At 35.5% G+C, this 25,305-nt stretch overlaps 1 pseudogene; it reads left to right on the top strand.

Moving 5' to 3' along the window:
* The first annotated feature begins 20,201 nt into the window (after window positions 1-20,201).
* On the top strand, window positions 20,202-21,265 carry LOC149846873 (uncharacterized; annotated as a pseudogene).
* Window positions 21,266-25,305: the final 4,040 nt, after the last annotated feature.

The raw sequence follows: 25,305 nt of genomic DNA, 5'->3' as shown, positions 1-25,305 counted from the left end.
AACATACTAGGAAAGTGAATAAATACTTTGACTAACTATGAAAAGGAAAGTTACTAAAAATTAAATTAAATACTTTCTAAAAACATAATCATAAGGAAAATTAGAAACTAAACCTATCCTAAACATACAACACAAAACTTTCTAAAACTTAATTAACTAAATTAGACAGTAAATATTCAAGAAAAATGGAAACTACTTAAGCACACACTACTTACCAATTAAAACGCAGGATTTCTAATTTAGCAACTTCCTAAAACTAATTGCACAACCATAGCAAATTAGCAACTAATCTAAGCTACTACAGAAAGAAATCTTAATTACTTTAATAGAATTAAACTAAGACAAGAAACAAATTTAACTATAAAAAGACTAAAACATGATTTTTGCAAAGACTCTATTTTTAACTATGTAAACTCGATTTTCTGTAAAAATAAAAAATAAAAAATGACCTACGAAACTTACTCAATAAATCAGAAAAAAAATGTAGACATGACTCTGTTGCTAAAAAATAGTAAGAACAAAAATCATCAGAAAATTTAAAGTATTCTATCCTGAAAAAATTGGGGATCAGAGTCGGGTCAGATCTTGATTCTACAGAAACTGGTTCTGCAAAATCAAGACAGAACCCTGATAAAATGTTGATATCTCTCGAACGACTGATCCAATTGATCCCAAATTTGGACTGTAGATTTTATACATATATATCAGACTACTCTCTAAAGTTCAGCCCGAAATGACTTCAGGATTAGCGTGGAGAAGCAAAACAATTTATGGTTTTGTTTCAGGCCTGTCGTCTGACAGGTTCTGGACGGATCTGGTTCTTAAATCCACCACCGATAATCTGGCCAAAGAAACAACTCAAAACATATTTTTCCTTTAAATTAGACATTAAATGCTAGAAAAAATCAAACAAAAATTATTCACTACAGAAAGAAGGCCAAAATGATTTTTGAAAACAGTGCAAAAATCAAATTGTACAGAAATCTAATTATGTAGAAATTTAGACACTCTATTATGAAAGAAAGAAACAAATTTCCCTTTTCTAAAAATACCTAAACCAGTTAAAAATGTGATAAAACAAGATCTAATCCTATATATCCAAACTATGATGCAATAAAATAAATAAATATGCAGAATAAATAAATATGCATAACCCTAATTAGACTTTATCTTAATCTACAAGCAATGGGTGAGAAGGAGCACCTCAAGGGTTGCCCGATGAGTTTGGGAAAGAAAAGAGTGATCCGAGGCTTCGAAAATCATGTCATATGTCTCTTAGATCTACTGCTACACATGCCACCTTTCTATATTTGAGACTGGACCCAAATCATTGAGGAGGGAGATCAATGGAAAAGCATAGAGGGCCGACGGTTGAAAAGGAAGAAGATTCTCGACCGCCGACTATAGAAGTAGATGGTGTTCCCACACCAAATTTGAACAAGAAGGTTCAGCCACTTCGATCTGCAATAAAAACACAACAAAGCAAACAAAACTACAGAGAAAACAAAAAGAAAAATGAGAAGAAAAAAAAGAAAGAGAAGAAGAAATGAGAAAGAGAAAGAGGATGGCAATGGAGAGGAAGAAGGGACAATTTTGGAGAAGAAGAAGAGGCATAAATCCCTAGGCATGTACGGCTTTCCCTAATGAAAAGATTAATAGTTTTTATATTGCATATTTTAACAAAATTCTAAAACACACCTAAATTAGAAAATATTAAAAAAAACTACCTAAATTCCAAAAAATTGCAACTTACCTCTAGGCACAACTTTGGAGGGGGTTTTCCTGTAATTTCTCACCTTAGATCTTTGGATCTAGGATTGGATTAACTTTGGGTCTAGTCCAACGTCTAAGATGCAGACTTTGGATCAGATCTGGATCCAAACCACCTCAAAAATTGATTCAATTACCTTGAAATAGCTCTATATTTCTCATTTTAAACTGATTTTGAGTAAAATTTGAATCGTGACTTCATTGTACCTAAAACGATACAAACATGACTATTTATCATATAAAAGCGTATATAAATGCATGCATTTATGATTAATATGATATACATTTCATGCATCATCAGTTACCATAAATAACAATACATTGTCAACATGACATAGCAAATACCTAATGATTCAACAGGCGTTTCAGATTCCTGCGTCAATGCTTGTGATCATACTATTCTAGGATTTTTTATCTGTTGAAAACTAAATAATAAATTAAAAGCTAAATGATATATAAGAAAAAAAATAGATTTATCATACATTCACTCAATAAATAACAAAATTAGCAATTGAAATACAAAACCCTTAAATTATAAGTCATATATGATAACATATTTAACATGCATTTATGAAATAAATTATAAAATTAGAAATTAAAATATAAAACCCCTAAATTTTAAATCATATATAAGAAAGAAAAACATATTTAACATACATTCACTGAATAAATTATACAAAATTAAGAAATAAAATATAAAACCCCTAAATTCTAAATCATATATAAGAAAAAAAAGTCAGATTTAACATATATTCAGTAAATAAATTATAAAAATAGCAACTAAAATTCAAAACCTTTAAAATCTAAATCATACATAAAAAAATTCCTTAAATTGATTTAGCATGTATTCACTCAATAAATAACAAAGTTAGCAATTAAAATAGAAAACCCCTAAAATCTAAAGCATATATGAGAAAAAAACAAAATTAACATGCATTCACTAAATAAATTACACAAAATTAGGAATTAAAATATAAAACCCTTAAATTTTAATCATATATAAGAAAAAATTAGATTAAACATGCATTCACTGAATAAATTGCATAATTAAGAATAAAAATGCAAAACCCCTCAAATCTAAATTATATATAAGAAAAAATAGATTTAGCATGCATTTATAGAATAAATAACAAAATTAACAATTAATATATAAAACCCATAAAATACAAATAATAAATGAGAAAAAAATCATATTTAACTTGCATTTACTAAATAAATTATAATACTAGCAATTAAAATGCAAAATCCTAACATCTAAATCATATATGAGAAAAATTTGTTGAATAGATTTTAGCATGCATTCACTTAATAAATAACAAAATTAGCAAATAAAATGCAAAACGCTTAAAATCTAAATAATAAATGAGGAAAAAATCAAATTTATCATGTATTCACTAAATAAATTATAAAATTAGTAATTAAAATATAAAACCTTTAAAATTTAAATAATGAATAAAAAATTAGATTTAGCATGCATTCACTAAATATATTAAAATTTTAATAATTAAAATGTGAAACCCTTAAAATCTAAATCATACATGAGAAAAAAATCATTAGATTTAGCATACATTCACTCAATAAATAATAAAATTAGTAATTAAAATACAAAACCCTTAAAATCTAAATCATACATTTACTAAATAAATTACATAAAATTAGGTCCAGAGCATGACAATACCAAATCTAAAGAAGGCTAAACAACTCATCTAAAGACTGAAAAAGAAACAACTACCCGGGATATGACAACAAAGGGACCAACCCACTCTATATGGACACCCACCCCTACCTAGATTTGACCAAAGGAACCCCTTAGGCCCAAGAAATGTTACACGCACACCTGTGATACAGACCCAACTGAAAGTCAAGCAACCATAGTGGCTAGCTCCAGCCAACGTGGCCATCAACAGACTCGCCGCATGGTCAGCCTTAGCATGCCAAGCCAGCCGCCGCACTAGCAGCGTGGGTGTGCACTTGCAATAGACGGCAGAACAGGCAATGCACACATGTGCGGCATCTGTGCGCCAGCAATCGAACAAGTGGAATGGAGGCATGGTTTCAACTACGAGTTTAGAAACGTCTCATAAGTCAACTCTATAAGTCAACTCTATAAATGCAACGGGTTTTGATGCAGGGGCTGCCCAAGCCTTGGCGCCGACTCATAAGTCAACTCTATAAATAGGATGCATTTTGTATTTTGATCATTGTGTAAACTTTTAGATTTTGTGAAATAAGAATTGAAGTTCTTTTGGCTCCAACTTTTGGAGATTGGCCTCCTAGTGAGGATTAGGCTTCTCTTTAAAATTTATGGATCATGAGAGAGGAGATTTCACTTTCGCTTCCATCCTCTCCCTTCTTCCATCTCCATCCTCCTTCTTCTCCCACGATGTCGTTGAACTCCAGTTTCGGCATCGGAGATCACACAGTACGAGAGCTCATTGTGCATATCTACTTCAATGTATTCATCTAATGTTGTGTAGCCATTGTTGGCTTACCACAACTAGTCGACTGTGCACACTTAGTCGACGACTGATTCAGATGAGCACACACTTCTATACGTTGTCCTGAGCGACCAATCTAGGTGCAGACTCTCCAGTCATGCATTTGTGCCTTCGGTGTTATTGAATATCTTGTTCAATATGCTGAATCTATTGGCTCAGCTAAGTGCATCAGCAAATTTGCTTTCGATCTAGTTATTTCTGTGTGCATTTGATCCATTCCTTATTTTCTTGATAGTTGATAAGACATACATGTTAAGACATCAGTGTGGCTTATTTCAAGCGCCCTGGTGAGCACTGTCTACCACACGATGTTTGCGCACATCGAACAAGTGACGTTGAGCTTGCACCCATGAGTGCACTGCATAACCTATGCACCTGCATGCGCAACGCCTGAGTGAGCGCCTATGTGGGCAATGCAAATCAAGCGCCTGTGTGCGTGACTTTTAGCCAATGCATGTATGTGTGAGTCTCAACCATTGCCTACGTGCGCGAGTGATGCTCATCACCTGCGTGCGTTAACTCCAGTCAGTGTATGTGCATGCCTTACGTGCTTAGCATTGTATGCACTGATTCGAGTGGTGTGATGAAATGTGGTAGCTAATGCCCTTAGATGCAAGGCTGAGGGTACATTGGCAAGTTTGGTGAGTATAGGGTGGAATCTGGTAGTAGACTTTGTTGAGTGGAAGCCATTTTCAAATGACTAAGGTGTGGTGAAATTAACAAGTCTGACGGCTCAACCATAAATCCAAGAGAGAATAATCACTAAGCAGAAAGAAAACCCTCAGTACGAGAAAATGGAGGCGCTTAACCAGTATGAGAATACCTCTTTCTGGCTCAAAGAGGATGGAAGCATATGGATGCGAGAGAGATTATGGGTGCCAAATGACTCTAAATTGAGAGAAGAGTTCCTAGAAGCGGCTCACAAAGAGTAAATCACCATCAACCCGGGCAGTACCAAGATGTTCAAGGACCTACAATGCAGGTACTGGTGGAATGGCATGAAAAGAGATGTCGCTAGGTAAGCTGACTTTTGGACAAATTGTATAGTGATTAAGTATTTTATTGTATTTTTAACTCAAATTAATGATATTAAACTTGAATTATAGTTTCATAGACGTCTCAAAATGCTTAACTTGACAACAAATCAAAATCGAGCACCAAAGACCTGAGGAAATAATGCAGTTGATAGAGATTCCCTAGTGGAAGTGGTATATCATGATGGACTTCATGATGGGTTTGCCATAAACCCATAGATATCATAATGCTATCTGGGTTGTGGTCGATCAGCTTACCAAATCAGTGCACTTTTTGCCTATTCGCAAGGGACAATCTCTTGAGAATTTGATGAATTTACACATCAAAGAGATAGGGAGACTGCACTGAGTTCCTGTCTCGATCATCTCTGACCAAGACCTCTGATTTATGTCTCGATTTTGGGGTCAGTTGTAGAAGGCCTTGGGCATAAAATTAAAGTTTATCACAACTTTTCATCTTCAAATCGATGGTCAGTTAGAAAGAACGATACAAACTCTGGAAGATATGTTATGTGTCTGCATGTTGGACTAGAAGGGTGAGTAGGATGATCATATAGTGTTAGCCGAGTTTGCATACAACAACAACTATCACCCAAGCATCAAAATGGCTCTTTTTTAAGCATTGTATGGGTGACCCTGCAAATCACTGATACACTGGGATGAGGTTAGCGAGAGGACGATGAAGTGATTGATGGTACTCCAACATTATACCCAGCAGATACAAATGATACGAGACTGATTATGCACTACTTAGAGTTAGCAGAAAAGTTATGTTGATCAATGGTGCAAAGAACTCACCTTTGAGGTGGGGAATTCTGTCTTTATAAAGGTGTCGCCGATTGAAAGTCTATTCAGATTCTGTAAGAAGGATAAAAACTAAGTCTCGAATATATTGGCCCATTTGTGATATTAGAGTGGATCGGTGAAATGGCTTACCGAGTGGAGTTGCCTACTCAATTTGCAAGGATTCATAATGTTTTTCATGTATATTGATATTAAAGAAATACATATATGATCTCTCTCATGTGATCCAATTCGAGGACGTAAATGTACAAGAAGACTTGATAGTAGAGGAGAGACTAGTCAAAATTGTGGATAGCAGAGAACAAGTAATGCGAACCAAGACCATTCCACTAGTCAAGGTGTGATGGCAATATCGTAGTCTTGAAGAATGTACTTGGAAAACCGAGGTAGCAATGCGAGACAAGTACCCCCATTTATTCAATTAGTATGTGTAACGAATTTTGGGGATGAAATTCTTTTAACAGAGAAATGATATAAAACCTGTAAAATTTTCAATATTTATTGAAATAAATAAAAATGAATTTTTATTCATATCGAATATTCTATTAAATAGAATAAAATTAATTCAAATGGGTCTTGAATCCGAATAAAGTCATATGGATATACAGATTTGGATATGGTAATTGGATTTGGATCTTGAATAGATCTGAAATCCTATTGGATATTGGAGTTGAATTCTTAGTGATCCAAATAGGATCCGAGATTATTAGGAAACAAGAGTTTATACAATATATATATCTATATATATTATAATAAAAGAATATTTTCTATTATAATTATGTGGATAGGGTGACACGCCCCTAGTGGGACCCACCTAACAAAATAAAGGGAAAAGAAATGACCTTCCCCTTCTCTTTTGTTTGGACAGATGAAAAGAAAAAAATATAATAAAGAAAGAACTTGAAAAGGAAAGTATTCAAGTAGCCTTGAAAAGGGATTTTTGAATTCAAGGAATGATCCACACGTTTTAGTTTTTTGAGATGACTTTACTTGAAATAAAGAAAGAGGAATAGGAGAATCCAATTTCCATTAAGGCAATGTTGACCTTCTCCCAATACCCACACATTTTTTTTTAGTTGGCTCTAAGTAAAAAATAATGAAAGAAAATCAAAGAGGAAAGAAGAAATAAGGGAATCAAAGTCCCACTATGGTAATTATTGACTCTCTTTCTCATACACACGTTTTTGATAAATGGCTGTCATGTAAGTATGGCTGAAAAAAAAATAAGGTTGAAAGGCTAAACAAAGAATGAGGCAAGTTTTAAAAAACAATATAGTGTAAGAGAGGCCAGCCTCTCACACGCATATTGGAGGTGGGGGGGGTTCAACAATTTAGGCAACAAAAATTTATGTGAAAGTTTCAAAAGAAAAGAAAAACTTCCAAGATTTTTAAATGGGGTTTTCACTTGATACTAAGGAAAACCCTATCACACGCCTAACACTCTCTCAAACTTTCATCCCTCTTTATTCTTTCCCTTTGCTCTCTCTCTCTCTTCTCTTCTCCCTCATCTTTTGCATTGCAACTACCCACCTTGGAGGTTCTGGACGGCTGGCTGATTGGAGAAGGGTCAATGATTTATTGATTCGGCCATACCCCGGGATTCTTTTGGTGGCTTGATTCGTCAAAGCAAGGTAAGGGCATTTTATCCTTATATGTATGCCTAGTGACGTGTAGTACACGTATTCATCATATTGTTTGAATACATGTATGAAAATGCATATACTCAGTCATGGGTTTTAGCCATGGTGGATCCAAGATTGAACCAATCCTTGGTATGTGAATAACGTGCAACATATGGGATTATGCTGGAACACGTTTAGGTATGTGTATCGATCCACTCTAAATAGTGAGATCGTTAGCATAAGCCTTGTATCGGATTCACACAATTATGCGTATATAACATGATGGAATAAGGACTGAATTTTTATAAGTACATATAGATTATAGATTGTCAAAAAGAAGAAAGTCGGTGATGCATATGTTATTGTTCAAGAGTGAATCTGGTATGTGTAATTTAAAATTAGAGTCCTCTAAAGAATATATATATATATAACATATAGGTCTTACACTGTCATGTAGTGTTCTTGTACCTTAGCCGTAGATGACAGACTAGCATATAGGGTTATGCTGGATGTCCATCATCAGTGTATCGATCCACCTTGATGTGGTGTGATCGATAACATTGTGGCCATAATTTTAAAACACAGCTATATGTGTGTATTTTGTCATTTTTTTTTACTACTTGGAAAATCTGTTTCAAAAGTTTGTGACGTTGTAGATTAATTTGTCATTTATGATTTATTGTTCAGAATTGCGATTTCATGTTTAATAAATCATTCATGCTATGTACATCGATTTGTCCGAATATGATTTGAAACTATGTATACATGACTTTCATTTCATGTCATTATGAGATATATCATTCATGTTGTGTACATCGATTTGTCCTAATATGATCTGAAACTATGTATACATATATGACTATCATTTCATGTCATTGTGAAATATATCATTCATGTTGTGTACATCGATTTGTCCTAATATGATCTGAAACTATGTATATATATGATTATAATTTCATGTCATTGTGAGATTTTTTTGGTGTGTTGATTTCTCGTTTATGTGAACCATGAAACGGTTGTTTTCACATAAATCTATGTGCATTGATTTGTGATTGTATTCATTGTAAAAGAAAAAAAAAATTGCTAATTGAGAACATGGTTGCAGCGGGCGGCAGGGCCGACAACATTGCATATCCTTCTTGACTGACCAGACCGACCAGGGTTTGTCGACCCTACACGGGTTGTGCGCTGCAGTGCCATTGAAGCACAACAAATGTAGGGTAATCTGGCAGGGCGCACAACACTACATTGTTGTTTCAATTGGGGTTTGTCGCAACCCCAACTTGCCTTTCAAAAGATGTATATATATACATATATATAAGATAAATACTTGAGGTTGACCGGTTGGGCCTATCAACACCCAACCGGCTACCTGCACCTTCGTACGGTTTTGGTGAAGCCCTGTTGCTCACAGCAGATCTGTGCTGCTATGATGAATAGAGGTCACACCAGCTGCACACCACGTGGGTGCAGTCGATGACTGGCACTACAAGTGCACCAGGTTTGCCGGGGTTGGTAAGTAATGCCAGTGCAAGTTTCCTTAGGGTGAGACATTGCAAATTTAAAACTAGAGATGCAATTAATAACACATGGGGGTCTGCCTAACCCCAGAGCGACATTCAATAAATAAATAATAATAATACATCAATACAGGGGACAACCTAACTCTCATTTGGGCTAGATACGAGAATAGACCAGAGGAGGTTTGTTATCGCCCGGCCCACGTAAGTCATGTAAATATATATGTATATGTGTGGGAATGTCACACACACACACACACACACACACACACACACACACATATATATATATATATATATATATATATATATATATATATATATATATATATATATATATATATATAATTTGAATGAATTCTATGTATGCATCTCAAGTTACAAGTATGCACATGAGATACAAATGCTCTGAATATTAATCATATGATGAAGATTATAAATTCACACCTTCTAGTGGTATAAGTATGTAAAATGATACTATACTTGTCCATCCACAGGGAAGCGATGTATGTCCTGCATAAAGAGAATATGACCATGTCTCATTCATGTACCATATCTTTGGCTAATGTTAATTCTAAACCAATTATACCCTAATGAAAATTTTAGAGTCTTGCTAGAGCTCAGAAATGAATATGTGGTTCCACAAAACTTGTATGGTACCATATGAGCACTTGCAAAATTTTATAGGACATGACATAGTCATATTGAAATTTGTATATCTGAACTTTTAAAAAGACTTAATATTAAATTCTAGAGTGCTCTGCTCAAATATGAGCCTGTGGTTTATGGATAAATGTCCAAGTGTCTGATGTGCACTAGGTTGGATGTGCTTACACTTAGATTCACCCAAGTGCGGGTTGGGATTACGATAATCCTTTGAGGTGTTGTGACTCACACCAAGTAATAAATAAATTAATACATGCACTCTTAACATATTTTTTAAGGATTCTGGGTATACCTGAAAGATGGTATATGTTACTGGATTTTCTGGGTTTTGGGTACACCTGAAAGATGGTGTATGTTACCGGACCCGTGGTCTACCTTAGAGAGGGTAGATGGTACAAGCTCCGTAGAACACTCTCTGTGGTTGTGAGATCTAGGCGTCTCACCTGATCTTCAGTTCTCAGAATTAGGGGGCAAGGACTACCAATATATTCTAAGTGGTAAATCTATGTCTTCTACAGAAGTCTCACGATGCATCCTATTTATAGTTTTTTCCATTAGGGAATACTCTTTCGGTCATGAACCGTCCCCTTTGGGTATTCGTACGGCTAGTTACTCGGATTATTTAATGAAATCATAACAAACCCCCGGGTGATCTCAATCTGCTACGATGTCAAAACTTGTGCGTACCTACAAAGTGAGTTAATAAGAGGAACCTAAATTTTTACTTTTAAGTTTTAGTTATACATGTCTATTTGAATTGAAACTATTGTACGAAGATTTCGATTCAATTATATGGTGCATAACACTAGATGATGATCTCAATTGTCAGAAAATAAAACTGTTTGCACTAAAAAAATTGATAATAAAATTGTTTGTGTTGAGAAATTTAATTTGACTCATATGAATTTTGTAATTTTGTACATCCATATTTTGATAGTTTGCATGTTTACTTGTATACATGGCACTGCGCATACATATATTGATAGTATGTTGCTTACTCAAACCGAGTGTAGTCTGACCCTCTCTATTATATTCTTTTTTTCAATGAGTGAATAAACTTCATAGAGCAATTATGGGTATCGCAGCGGGTGGAGCCATGAAAGTACACAATTCTTAGATTGTCCTGTGAAACTTTGATAGAATTGGTTTTGTATTAATTATGATTTTCATGTAATAATGTCAGACAATTATTTTATTTTTGTCTAATGGAATAGAAGTTTCTAGTAATTGCCTGTAACTTGCCCCATCTATTTAACCAAAGTTTTAATAATAAATTCCACTGTGATTTTAAAAAAATCTTAAATTTTTGAGTTAAATATTTTGGGGCATTACAAAGAAGCTTAATGTACATGTTGGAGGTTTTGACAGTTATCATAATGGTGCATAAATTAAGTGTGAGAACCTCATGAAACAAGTACTGCATATTTAAACATTGTTTCACAAGTAATCTGATTGTCAAAGAAATGAATACCAAGTTTGCCTCAATGCAACAATTATTGTAATCAAATATTTATTGAAGCAAAGATTATCATTCATGGGCACGATGAATCTGAAGAAACTTTTTTGAGTTGTTGAAGGTGTTTGCAAATATTAATGATGATATAAAAAATATTGTAGTGCAAGATGCTTCAAAAAATCTCAAGTTGATATAACCTTACATAGAAAAAGATGTTGTGAGAGTTGCTGTTGTAGAAATAATAAATGTCATTATTAAGAAACTTGGAGATGCATTCTTTTCTATTTTAATTGTTGAATCTCGAGAATAACATATTTGACACCATTGGCAATGAATAAATTATGAATAGTTTTTAAAATATGAAAAATCAATGAGGCCGATTGTAAAAGGTATTCATTAAAGTAACTTTTTGATTTTTTTAAAAATATGTTAGTAAATTTTAGTTTTCTATTAGTTTTATTGTCTTTTGTTCATTGGGTTGGTGCTTGCATTTATTGAACTTATGATAAAGATAAATTGGTAAAATACATAAAAATTATTAAATATATTTTATATTTATCTTTGTTTTGAATGACTTGTACTTTTTTTAATTATTTATAAAAGATTTATGATGTCCTTTGTAGATATTTTAGAAGATTAACTAATTAATTAGCTATTTATTTATAGGATGTTTGTGTTTCTTTGTCACATCTTGCTGAATGCATTTCATGATTAAAGCTTGAGCTTAATTAAACTACATTATTCATAAAAGGTATTTTCTTTGATCTTTGTATCAAACAAAGCTAAATTTTTAAGTATACATGTATGTTATTATGATATTATTAAGTTATTAAATATTTATCTTTATTATTGAAAATATGTTGTTTAGTTTCAACCAAGGTTCCTAATTATGAATATGGCACTTTGTAGTTCTTCAAGTTTTTTTTACACTTATCACAAAAATTATTAGTTCTTTTTAGGATGCATTTGTGCCCACCTTAACTTAAATTCTTGTCTCTACCCCTAAGCCAAGCAACTTTTCTTTTCAAATAAGTGAAGCCATGCAACCTTGATAGCCATGCATGGTACGGTTTTGTGAAACCTCATCACATGATGCTCCATTTTGATAAAAGAAAGACTTATGATTCATGAGCTCATACCTGTTTGGAAACTAGGAGATAGGATATGAGTTAATGCATTTGGCAAAAACTTGGTCAAACTACCTTGTGGTGGTCATTTCGAAATTGTTTCATTGGGATGGATGTTTATGCATTTGGGATGGAAAGTGAGGTCCTCTCACCTTTGTATTTGCACTAAAGAATGGAATCCCGAGCTACCACCTCATAAATCCAGGATTTGGCAGTTTCGTCCCCACTTCTTCAAATGGCATTTCCTATCCCAGCTACTAGTTTCCAAGCAGGGAAGAAATGGTGGTAGTTCTTTCAAAAAAAAAGAGTGGTAGACGAAAGATCATAAACATCCACCATATATATATATATGGTCACTAGAATATGAGAATTCGAAATATGGGCATTTCCAACACTGTTTTTGCAAATCCAACCATGTCGATGTGCTTGACACGGTGAATTTGCTAGGAACCAACTATTAGATCATTTATTTTTTATGAAAAATGTAATTTTGGAATGCTTGAATATTTATGAAGATTATTAGCCATTAATTTTAAAGCCTTAAAAAATCTCATTTATGCATCAAAATTGGATGGATTAAGAGCGGGTTCTTATAAAACCAAGCAGATCAAATCCGTATTGTTAGATTCAAGAGAAAAGAACACAAAATTCATGAAAATCGATGTTCACACATTAGTTATCATATTTTGTTACTATATATATATATAGAGAGAGAGAGCGAGAGAGAGAGAGAGAGAGTAGAGCGTAGGTGCTTGAGCATTAGGTGTTTGTGATACATACTTGATGGGTTTTTCAGATTTTTTTATTTTATTTTTAAATTCTAACCATACAGATGTGATCTATGTATTTGATTTTATAGGGATCATCTCTTGAAGTGTTCAATTTTGATACATAGGTGGGTTTTTATAAGGTTAAAAAAATCAACGGTCCAAAATTTTTGTAAATTTTTTAGGCTCCAAATATTATTTTTTCATCAAAAATACATGATCTAGTCTTGGATTCTTCATAAATCGGCCATGCCCAACACATTTATGGGGTCAAAACTACAAAAGAACTTTGAAAGAGTCAAAAAACCCATCATGCACGTATCACAAGAGGGTACTCTCTCTCTCTCTCTCTCTCTCTCTCTCTCTCTCTCTCTCTCTCTATATATATATATATATATATATATATATATATATATATATATATATGAGTAATGGCAAGGTGTTAAATGAAATATACTAAATGATACATGCTAAATGGGTTTTTATGCTCTTTTGATATTTTTTTTGCAGTTCCAACACCATAAATGTGTCGGGCATGGTCGTTACAAGGAATCCATACCTGGATCATGTGTTTCGATGAAAAAAATGATATTTGGAGCCTTGAAAATTTACAAAGATTATGAACCCTTGATTTTTTAACCTTATAAAAGTTCACCCATGCTTCGGAATCGAACACTTCAAGAGTTGATCCCTATAAAATCAAGTGCATAGATCACATATGTATGATCATAATTTAAAAATAAAACGAAACCGAAAAAACTCATTTAGCATATTTCATTTAGTACCTACCCATTACTCATATATATATATATATATATATATATATATATATATATATATATATATATATATATAACTAAAATACCAGAACTAGAAATATGAGCATTTCTAGCACTTTTTTTGCAAATCCAACCATTGTGGATGTGCTTGACATGGTGAATTTGCTAGGAATCAACCATTGGATCATGTATTTTTGATAAAAAAAAATATGGTTTTTGAATGCTTGAATATTTATGAAGAATATGAGACATTGATTTTAAAACCTTAAAAAAATCACATTTATGCACCAAAATAGAATGATTCAAGAGCAGGTTCTTATAAAACCAAGCATGTAGATCACATCGGTTCAGTTAGATTCAAGAGAAAAGAATAAAAAATCCATGAAAATAGTGATTCACACATTAGTTCTCATATTCTCAGTTCTCATATTATATATATGAAGGCCCCTTAATTAGAATAAGAGCACACTTCCTCTAATCATGGTTGACTTAAAAACCTCTTTCATACTAAGTCAAGATAAATCCGCTCATAAGGATGACCTTTAGTTAGGGGTATCAATGGATCAGGTTTGACTTGGAACCTAACCGAACTAAACTCTATAGGATTATGGTTTGGTGATAAAGAAGGAAGTCCTGTTAGAATCCGAGTCAGACTCAAAAGGTCTGATTAATATATGGAGCCGGTATGATTTGTGAAACTTCATACCAGCCCATGCCTGATCTGAATTTCAATCTGCAATTTTTCAATGTAAAAAAGTTAAAAGCTACTATTTTACCGAGTAGATGTGTAGGTCTGGTTCATGTAATCCTTATATGACCCCAAAGTATGGTTTCTCTTACGGTGGGTTTGAATGGATCCGAAACCAAACGCAGTACCAGCACCTTGAATTAGATCCAGATTCGATCTTACCTGTGTTCGAACCGATCCTACCCGTTGACACCCCTGGCTTTGGTGATCAATCATGGTCACCCCCAATGCTCCTTAAATTTAATCGTTCACTTGAACAATTCCTTGTCCCCACCTTCAATTTCTCTCCTTGGCGGCCATCAGCCGTTGAATCCCACCTCATTTTTTCCACACAGACTCTCTCTCTCTCTCTCTCTCTCTCTCTCTCTCTCTCTCTCTCTCTCTCTCTCTGTACGAGAGGAAGACCGTGCACGTCGGGGAGTCCCTTTAAGCTAGGCAGCAGGGTGAGGAGAAGGAAAAATTATGCAAGTTTAGGCCTCACCCACTTCTCTCCGACGGCCACTCTCTGAGAACGAGGGCCACCCAGATTTGGAATTGGGGCGATAAGCTGTTTCCTTGAGACCTCAATTGATGACACCCTTCTTCCTTCTCATCTGGGTGTCCGCGATCTCGATTTGTTCCACTCTGGCCCTGGACTCTTCGTCTCAGAGTGGACCGAAGGGTGGTTCGTCGTCTTCCCCTCCTGTTTCATCACATTCTTCTTCCTTACTTGCGCCTCCGAGGCCACCCTCTCGGTATATGCCGCCGCCCTCTGTACATCAGCCTCCTCCGGTGCTTCATAGCGGTAATACCTACAAAAATTCCTCAAAGAAGTCGCCTAAAAGGCAGAAGCCTCGCTCAGATGGCAAGGGAAAGGGTCGTTTGCCTACCGGAACCCGGGACCATAGGAAGCGTCTGGCGAAGAAAGTCGGGATCTGGTTCTTAGGGGTAGCCGGAGCTCTGCAAGTTATGGTTGTGTCCTTTTTGACCTTCAAAAGACGGCAGATACCTGGAATTGTGGATAAAGGCATTGCTTGATTCTGTGCTTGTGTAAGTTCTCGCGACTTCCGATTGAGAAGGCTAGCAATTGCGAGATTTTCTTTCTTTTTTTTATTTCATGGAATTTATCTACTTTGTGATGGAGGGGTATTTGTAAGTTTTCTTTGTAAATTGGTCAGTAGCAAGAGAACAAGATTTTTGCTTCTTGTCTTCGTGTTTTTTGTTCATGGATCCTCCATTTTTTTCGTGTTATATATTTCCTAACAATGTTGATTGACAGGTTCCCTTGGCCTGCATGGTGTTTGGATCTATTGGAATTAAATTATATGATTGTAGAAAAATTGGTTTAGCTTATTGAATTGTAAAGCATATTTGTTTCATCTTTGAGATATGTTGTAGAGAGTTTTGGTTCTTACATTTAGCTTTTGCATAATTTTCTGCTATCAATGAGTTCATGTTGTGCTGGTTTCTTTTTGTATTTGGTATCGTTAGAATTATCTCGTTGTTGGCTAAAATACTAACCAATGGCAAGAATGTGAGGGAATGCACTGAAAAAGTGTAAGATCGAGATCCCATCCATTCATAATTGTTTCTTCATCCGCATGTGGTAGGGATCAGAATATCTACTAGTTCATGTCTCTTGCCATTTTCTTCCCATTTTATGTTCTGAAGGTTTTCAGGGTTCTTCCAGTTCCATTACACATAACATGCTTATAGGTTTAGGACTTCCTTTTTCCCTTCCCTTAGCAAATCTAAAGTTTCTATGGGAAACATATTAAAAAAGAAAGTTTGTATACATTATGAAGATGCTACTTGACTTCGACACCGCAAAGAACTGAGTGAAATTCCACACCTGGGACCTGTTTTTTTTCTTTTGATCCACTTCAGCTACCAAGCAAATAAACTGCACTTGAACTTGATCTAAATGTTATTCCCTAGCTTCTTAAGTCGTGAGACGATAAGAATATTCTGTGTTTTCCTCTGTTTATAACTTTGTTTCTTGTTTGTTGTGACTGGCGGCTCTTCTCTGGCTTTCAATAGCCATGGGCCTTCAGGAGCATTTTAGACATCATGTTTGCATACCCTCCTTGGAGCAAGGATTCTTCTTATGCAAATTGAATATTATTGAAGCATTAGAGTCATTAAGTATTTTGTATTGGTTCTTAGGTTCGCTCTCAGTATACTTTGCACAATGCAAGAATTAAACTCAAAATCTGATAGCATAACGAAATTGATAGAAAAGGTACAAAGTTAAGGAGAGCGAAATTGGAATACAAATTCAGAGAAAATTTCAATTCAAATTCAAAAGATAGACATGCTTGACATGCTTGACATGCAATAGAAATTCCTGGTGAGTGCAAAAGCAAAGAATCATGTGAAGACAAACATGGGGGTGAAGTGGTCTAGGAATATATTTTAAGAAATGGCAAGAAACTAAAAGCATGGTTGATTTCCCCTTTTTTAAGGAAAAAGCTCATTAAAAATCATGGTGCCTATAAAAAAAATGGTGATGAGAAATCACTAGCAGACAAATACAAGATAGAAAATTATATGCCAACAGGAAAGAAAAATGACAAAGTTAAATACGCATGTCTGGTTTACAGTATCCAGTCCATATTCTGATCAGGCCGCTGGGCTTTGGCAAAAAAAAAATACTGCAATTAGATTCTGCCATGTGTCCTTTTCCTCCCTCTTGAAGATTCTTTTGTTCCTCTCACCCCAATTCTGCCATCAAGTCAAAATCAACCACCACCTCCATATCCTTCTCCACTTCTTGACTTTACCGTGAAGCCATGCTGCCAACACTAAGTCTCTAACAGATTTTATAGTGAGATTGTTGAAATGTCATTCAGGACAGGCTAATTGGAGAAGTTTTAAGAAGGAGCTGCAGGCCCAAAAGTTCCAAGAGGTCTCTTCAGCATTGGAACACATACAGCAGTAGCTTACAACAACTACACCTTCATCCCAAAACAATTGGGGTCAGCGATATGAACCAAAAAAGAAATTCATTTTGGGTCTTCCACATGAATCCTTTTCCTCCAATCATTTCTATCCAACGCCATGTCCTCGGTGAGGTTCAAAGCATTCATATCCTTTCCTATCATCTCCATCCAAGTCTTCCTAGGCCTACCCCGACCTCTTTTAACTAATATATTTTCCCATTTCTCCAACCTTCTAACTGGAGCATCATTAGGCCTTCGCCGAATATGTCCAAACCACCGTAAACGATTCTCTCGCATCTTATTTTCAATGGGTGCAACACCAACCTTCTTACGTATCTCTTCGTTCCGAATCTTATCTTTTATTGTATTTCCACACATCCATCTAAGCATCCGCATCTCAGCTACACTCATTTTTTGAATATGATGTCTCTTGGCAGCCCAACATTCCGTACCATATAGTAAAGCGGGTCTAATAGTCGTCCTATAAAACTTTCCCTTCAACCGCAATGGCATTCTACGATCGCACAGCACTCCAGTAGCACTTTTCCATTTCATCCACCCAACCTTTATCCTATGATTTACATCTCCATCAATTTCTCCATACTTTTGAATGATGGATCCCAAATATTTGAAATAATCATTCACCGGTATATCTTGCTCACCAAGTTTCACTACACTCCCATCACTACTTCGTTGCTTACTAAACCGACATTCTATATATTCAGTCTTACTCTTACTCAACTTAAAACCTCTAGCTTCCAATGTCTGTCTCCATAATTCTAACTTAGCATTAACCCCAGCTCTAGACTCATCAATCAAAACAATATCATCAGCAAACAACATACACCACGGTACATTTTCTTGAATTGATCTCGTAAGCTCATCCATCACTATCGCAAATAGGAAAGGGCTTAAAGCAGATCCTTGATGTAACCCAACCGTTATCGGAAAATTGGTTGTCACCCCTCCACAAGTGCGGACATTGGTTACTACTCCTTCATACATATCTTTAATTATACTAATGTACTTGAGAGAAACACCTTTTTTCATCACTGTCCACCAGAGAACGTCCCTAGGTACTCTATCGTATGCCTTCTCTAAATCAATAAAAACCATATGCAAATCTTTGTTCCTCTCTCTATATCTTTCAATAAGTTGTCTAAGAAGATGTATAGCTTCCATAGTTGATCTTCCAGGCATAAAACCAAATTGATTCTCCGATATCATGACAACCTTCCTCAACCTAGACTCAATCACCCTCTCCCAAAGTTTCATAGTATGACTCATGAGTTTTATACCACGATAGTTTGTGCAATCTTGTATATCACCCTTATTCTTATATAAAGGCACCAAAGTACTCTTCCTCCACTCATTAGGCATCTTACTTGTTCGCCAAATCAAGTTAAAAAGATTTGTCAACCATTCTAAACCTTTCTCTCCCAAGCATTTCCAAGCCTCGATAGGTATACCATCTGGGCCAACTGCCCTTCTAAACCTTACATACAGCAGTAGCTTGACAAGTGAAATCCTTGATATTTTAGATTTTTTCGGGTGGGAGCCTTATTAACCAAGTGAAAAACACTGCCCTCAGATTTGGGTTGGGACCCTATGAAGCCTTCTTTTGAAGAGTGCATTAGAATGCTCTAAGAGAGATGTATAATATAACTTCACTGTGAAATTTCCACCTTTCGTGTATCTTCAAATAATAGTATCTTTTGTTCCATTCAAAACCTGATCTCCTATCGCTTTGTACAATGAAAGCCAAGTTGTTATTTCCTAAAGGCTCCCATTTGATTGCAAGACAAACTTCTGTTGAAGAAGAAAATTCTCCTAGAATAGGTGGCAGCTATGCATTTCACCAAGTCCAAAACAAACATGGGAAAGTTTTCCTCTTTTTAGACAAGTTTTATCCACTTGTTTAGAAGAAAAAAGTCTGATGTAGAGACATCAGACTTTTTATCTGGATAAACTTTATCCATATAAAGTTTATTCAAATCTTTTCTCCTACCATCAAACGGGGCCAAAGAGGAAGGTTCCTAAAGAAAGTAATATTCTGAACCCCTCCCTATCATAAGAATTAGCCACTGAAGTGAAGAAAGTACTTGCATACCGCTTTGTGGGGCTTGCCCTTCATTCAAAAGTTGTGGTTTATGGCAGACAGATCAAATAAAAATAGGAACCTCTCACTGGTTTTTGGAATTCAACATCCAGAAGTGTTTTCACACCATTGACTGACATCGACTCATCCCAATCAGTAAGGAAGAGATCTATGATCCCAAGTTCTTTTACCTCATAAATCCTTTCCATTGGATGACTCGTAGGAGGTGAGAAGGGCCCTTGTTTTGTCCCTCACAGTGTACCCCTATCAGCCCTACCAGGCAACATCTACCCACACAAGCTTGATCAGGAGATAGGGAGGATTTGACAAAAGCATGAAATTTTGATTGTTCAGGGAATCAGATTGGTTCTATTAAGGATAGGTTGTATTGATGACCAATCAAACTCTGGAGAAAAAGCATTCACTTTTGTTGGGTAAAGAGCATCCAATACTAGTTCTCAGGTCAGAGAGACACCTAGTAGATAAGCAGGCCCCTCTCAATTACCCATACTTAATTAGGATTTGTTACGCGCGATACGCCAACAACTCACTGCTGGGAATCATGGGTATCGTAGAGCTTATCATAGAATACAAAAATGTATCACCCACTTCCTACAATCCGACCTAAACCTCGGGGTAGTCTTAACAGGATCAACAACCATAGTTGCACGAAGTAGAATTCCCCAGTACGGGCATTCTGGAAGTCCCTCCGAGGATGGCTCCCATACCATTTTTTCGAGAGTTTGAGAAGCGTTTAGGAGTAAGGCATTGTATTCATATAATTGCTTGCCACCTATACTCTGCCATCCATTTCAAGTTGAGGGACCTAAGGTTTGGTATCCTGATCCAGCAACTGACGAAGCAAATGAGCAAAACAAGGAGTCTACTGAACGCGGTTCTAGCGAAGACTCTTGGAACAGTTGGAGTAAGAAGTCAAAAAGTGGGTGTATATTACATCAAGCACATCCGGCAAGGATCAAGGGAGATCAAGTTCTTGCATAGCCTAGGTCGGAGCAACGTGCCATATGACGTTCAACAGGCAGTCTCATAATCAACTTGTGCATTCGAAAGTTCTCATGGAATACTCTGGCGGGTCGGAAGGTGGCAAGGGAAGGAGGGGGACATTGTGCAGGATCTTTCCATAGTGAATTGCCCATATGTATAGAGGCGCCTATAAAAAAGATACTTCGAAGGCTTCGAGATCAAGGTCTCATTAGCCAGAGAAGACCTTGGCTAATCCACATGGCCTGCTTGATGAATGTCAGTGACAGAGACATCGTAAATCGGTCTGCAGGCATTGCGATAAGTCCTCTATCCTACTGCAAGTGCCACAACAACCTTTACCAAGTTTGAACAATCATTGACCACTAGATCCGCTAGTCTGCTACAACGGAGGGAGAGAAACAGTACCGAAAGAGTGGTTCAATTCAAGAGAAGGAACAAAAAACAATATAGGGAATGGCTCATCGATGAATGGACTTTGGAAGCCAAACAAATTTTATCACTAATTAATTACATGCTCATTCCTCTAGAGAAAGCAAAAGAGCAAAGAGAATACACACCCAAACCCTATTAGTAACCAGTTTTATATATATACACTTCAGTGGTAAGTCGTATGTATGGCTTGGAGGGCGATCTTTCATATCTTTCGAAACACCCTACAATATGGGGAGAAAAATTCAAAATAAGTGATTCATTTTTAGCCCTTATAAAACCAATTCTTAACCTTTTTCATTCTCATTTCACATCAAGGTACTGTAGTAGAAAAAACTGCAAAATCCAATCTAATTTATCATGATAGATTAGTTAATGTTGGTTAACCGTATTATAAAACATGGAAAAAGATCATTGACTTAATAAATTATCTATCAAGCCATGAAAAAGATTCAACAAAGGATAGAAATAAATCTCAATATTTGTTTTACGCCAGATCTCATTGAAATAGGATCTCCACAAGAATATATATAGGGGAAGTGTTACAATGCACAACTGTTTGTGCATTTTATTAACATGCACAAAAGATTTTAAGACACCATATACCCTTTAATGTAACTTTTTTATAATTTTCTTTGGGGTTTTGGTCATTTTCTGTCTACACTTTTTTATTTAGTTTTTAACAATTAAGGCCAATCTAACTTTCCTCAAAAACAACAAATTCCCTTTTCCTATCCTTGCATCTACCTGCCGGTAGCCCAACCTTGCATATTTCCGCTGGAAAAGTTCACCGGGGCATGAGAACCTACTCAATTTGTCCAAACCCAAAATAGTTTCACACTCAGAGACTATCTGTTATCCTAACCTATGGATTGCCCACCAAAAAATCATTAAAACTGTATCCATCTACCAAAAATATGTCATCCATCATCATGGGCATCTCTCTCTCTCTTGTTGTTTGGCTTCTCTGACTATTATAAAGCCCTTCATGTTGATTTCTCTCATAAAGAATTCATTGTAACTGCTGAACAATGGCTTCTACAGTATGCCACTGAATTTGCTGATAAAAACACCATTGAAAGTGCACCGCTGTATGCAGGAAAACAACACTTGAAAGATTTTGTTTTCCAATAGAAGCTGCAAGAGTTCAAGTCAAACTTGGAGCAAGAAAATGGGTTAAACTTGTAGCCATGTTGGATGGTAGGTTTTTGTAGTTTGGATGAACACCGGATGCATATTTAAGGTAACTTTTCTAGTCGTCAAATGCTGTTGGGCAACGGTTGACGAATACAAGGACAGGAAAATGTACTGGTAGATTTTGAGTAAGGGCAGATTGGTCATTGACTGGTAAAATATTAAATGTTAAAGTTTGCAGAATGAGCAAACATCATAGTAGAGATTACAAAAAGGTTACTTTAAAGGGTAGTTGGAATCTCATGATCCAAGTTGTTTTGACTCAATCTAACCTCATAGAATATATATATTTTAATACAGTTGAATGTACCTATAATCTAGTTAAAATCTCATGATCCAAGTTGTTTTGACTCAATCTAACCTCGTAGATGTGTTCAACATGGTCGATTTAGTGGGAATCAACATTTGGATAATGTTTTTTCGATGAAAAAGCATGTTTTTTGAATCAGAAAAAATCAGTGCTTTTATAACCAATGATTTTTGTGTCACCCAAAAAACTTGTACATAGGTCCGATTCCGGCGATTCAAAAGCAGGTTCCCACTCAAAAGAGGTTGTAAATCAAATCCATGGGGTCAAATCCACAAAAAAAAAGTGGTTTGCTAAGTGTTTATACACACAAATGATTGTAACAAATATAAATATATATTGTGAGAGAGAGAGAGAGAGAACGGGGATCATGTTCCCCCTTCTTCGTTAGGTCCCCATATTAGGACTCTCCGAAAATCATAGTTTTAGGTGTGTTATGTTCAATCTGAACCATTAGATGTGCTTATCATTGCTTATTTATTGAGAAAAAAACTTTCTTTCAACTTGATTTGATGTACAAATATGAATATTTTATCATCAAATTTTAGTACAATATCAGCCGTTGATTTTTTTTGTCTTTAAAATACACATCTAAGCATAAAGATCAAATACATGTTCTCTATTGAGTAAACAAGAATAAAAACATCTAACAGTTCGGATTGAGCATAAAACACCTAAAACTATGATTTTAATGGGTCCTAATGGTAACCTAATGAAAAAGGGGCAGCATAATCCCCATTCTCATATATATATATATATATATATATATATATATTGAGAGAGAGAGAGAGAGGTGTTGGCAAGGTGGAGACGGCATAGCTTGGGCAATGGCTGGGAGAGTGGGAAAGGCTGGAAGCTAGTGATGAGATGGGTGCGTTTGGGAGGAAAGTTGAGTGGATGGCCCCATGGGAAGTAGGAGAGAATTAGGTGTCTGACCCAATGAAAGAAAAGGGGGACGAGGTAGCATCCTGGGAGAGGAGGGTCTCATGAAGAGCAGAGGGAGAAATTGACATGGGTGATGTGGAAGAAAAAACAAAACTTGACCAGCAGTCGAACCTTTTCCAGCTCTAACGAGAGAGTCAATGCCGGACCATCTTGCCACATCCTGATACCAGTGCCCAATATGGACACCAAGGTCCCGGTATCCATGTTAGAATAGTTGCGGAGACCCTCAACAAGGGGAGAGTGAGAGAGAGGGAATTTTAATAAAAATTATAGAATTAATTTCAAAAAATAATATTATATAAACACACTTCAAGAACACTGAGTGGTAAATAATGTTTTGAAAATTTAGTTATTAATAAACTAGTTTTGAAAATTGAATTTATCTAAAAGTATCTTGGGAAAACATTATTCAAACAGGCCTTAAGCTTTTTCATAAATCATAAGTTTATAATTGGTGATAACATAAATGGTAATGAAGTGATGGACGATGAAAGGCAGTGTTATGTAATATCCAATCTGAAAAGTTACTAGGTTTGTATTTTTCAACTGAAGGCAAGCCTACTTTAATGTTTTCCTAGGTAGATGTCTAACATCTCATCTCTGGTTTTATTCTTGTTTTAAGTTGAAAACTATCTCCAACTTCATAGGTGATAAAACTTTTTCCAATTTTTAGAGGTGGTGGCCGGTGCACAATTTTTTTGGTGGTGATGGTTGATCTTTTTCCATTTATGGTGCTGGTGCTTACAAACTTGCTGTCATTTATGTGCATATGTTACTAGAAAGGTTCAGAAAAAATAAAAAAATAAAATTAGGAAAGGGGGAAGCCAACATCAAGAAAATTCTGCCTTCCCAAAATCACCAATCACATCATTTATTTGCCACCAAATCATTGCATAGATCACATCAACAAAACCTCTCTCTTTCCCTTCTGTTTTTTGTCAGTGTTTTTCTGAGAGAGAGAGAGAGAGAACACTTGGGTTTGAAAGGAAGCAACAAAAAGAAGAAAAGTTATTTGGATAAAAGATTGTTTTCATTTTCATTGGGTATTTAACAGGTACCAGATAATTATGAGGGATGTGCCTTTTGAAATAACTTCTGTAGTTAAATAAGTAAAATCATGAAACTGTTTGGGGAGGGTTACGCACTTTTTATGGACATGAGTGGCATTTTATTATGCATCTTTAGGGGCAAATCAAATCTAAAATTTTATGAAATACCAATAGAAATGTCATTATGAAAGAAGTTATAAAGACAAGGTTTTTCTGTGATGATTATCCCCATTTCTTTTATGTGTATAATGGTTAGTATGTTTCTGGATCTGTGCAAAAGGTATTGGTCTAGACAGCCTAGGTGCACTGATAACTGCATAGATTGTCTAATCAAATGTTTAATGAGCCTATTTTGTCTGCTTAAGATGTTGATTTTGTGTTATAAGTGTAGACAACCATAGTTGTTATACCTGGACTTTCTGCTTATTTTGGTAATGTGTTTTTCACTCTTATAATAAAATCGATCTAATTCCAAGATGGAAATTTTTAATGCTGCATTTTTTAGGCCTTCAAAAGTTATTTACTTGTAAGTGAACCATCCATCAATGTCCATGTCCTGGCATTGG

This window comes from Nuphar pumila, chromosome 2, assembly GCF_984573655.1.
Source record: "Nuphar pumila chromosome 2, dmNupPumi1.hap1.1, whole genome shotgun sequence".
Classification (NCBI taxonomy): domain Eukaryota; kingdom Viridiplantae; phylum Streptophyta; class Magnoliopsida; order Nymphaeales; family Nymphaeaceae; genus Nuphar; species Nuphar pumila.
The sequence above is the reverse complement of the archived record's forward strand: the minus strand, read 5'-3'. Positions and strand labels throughout refer to the sequence as shown.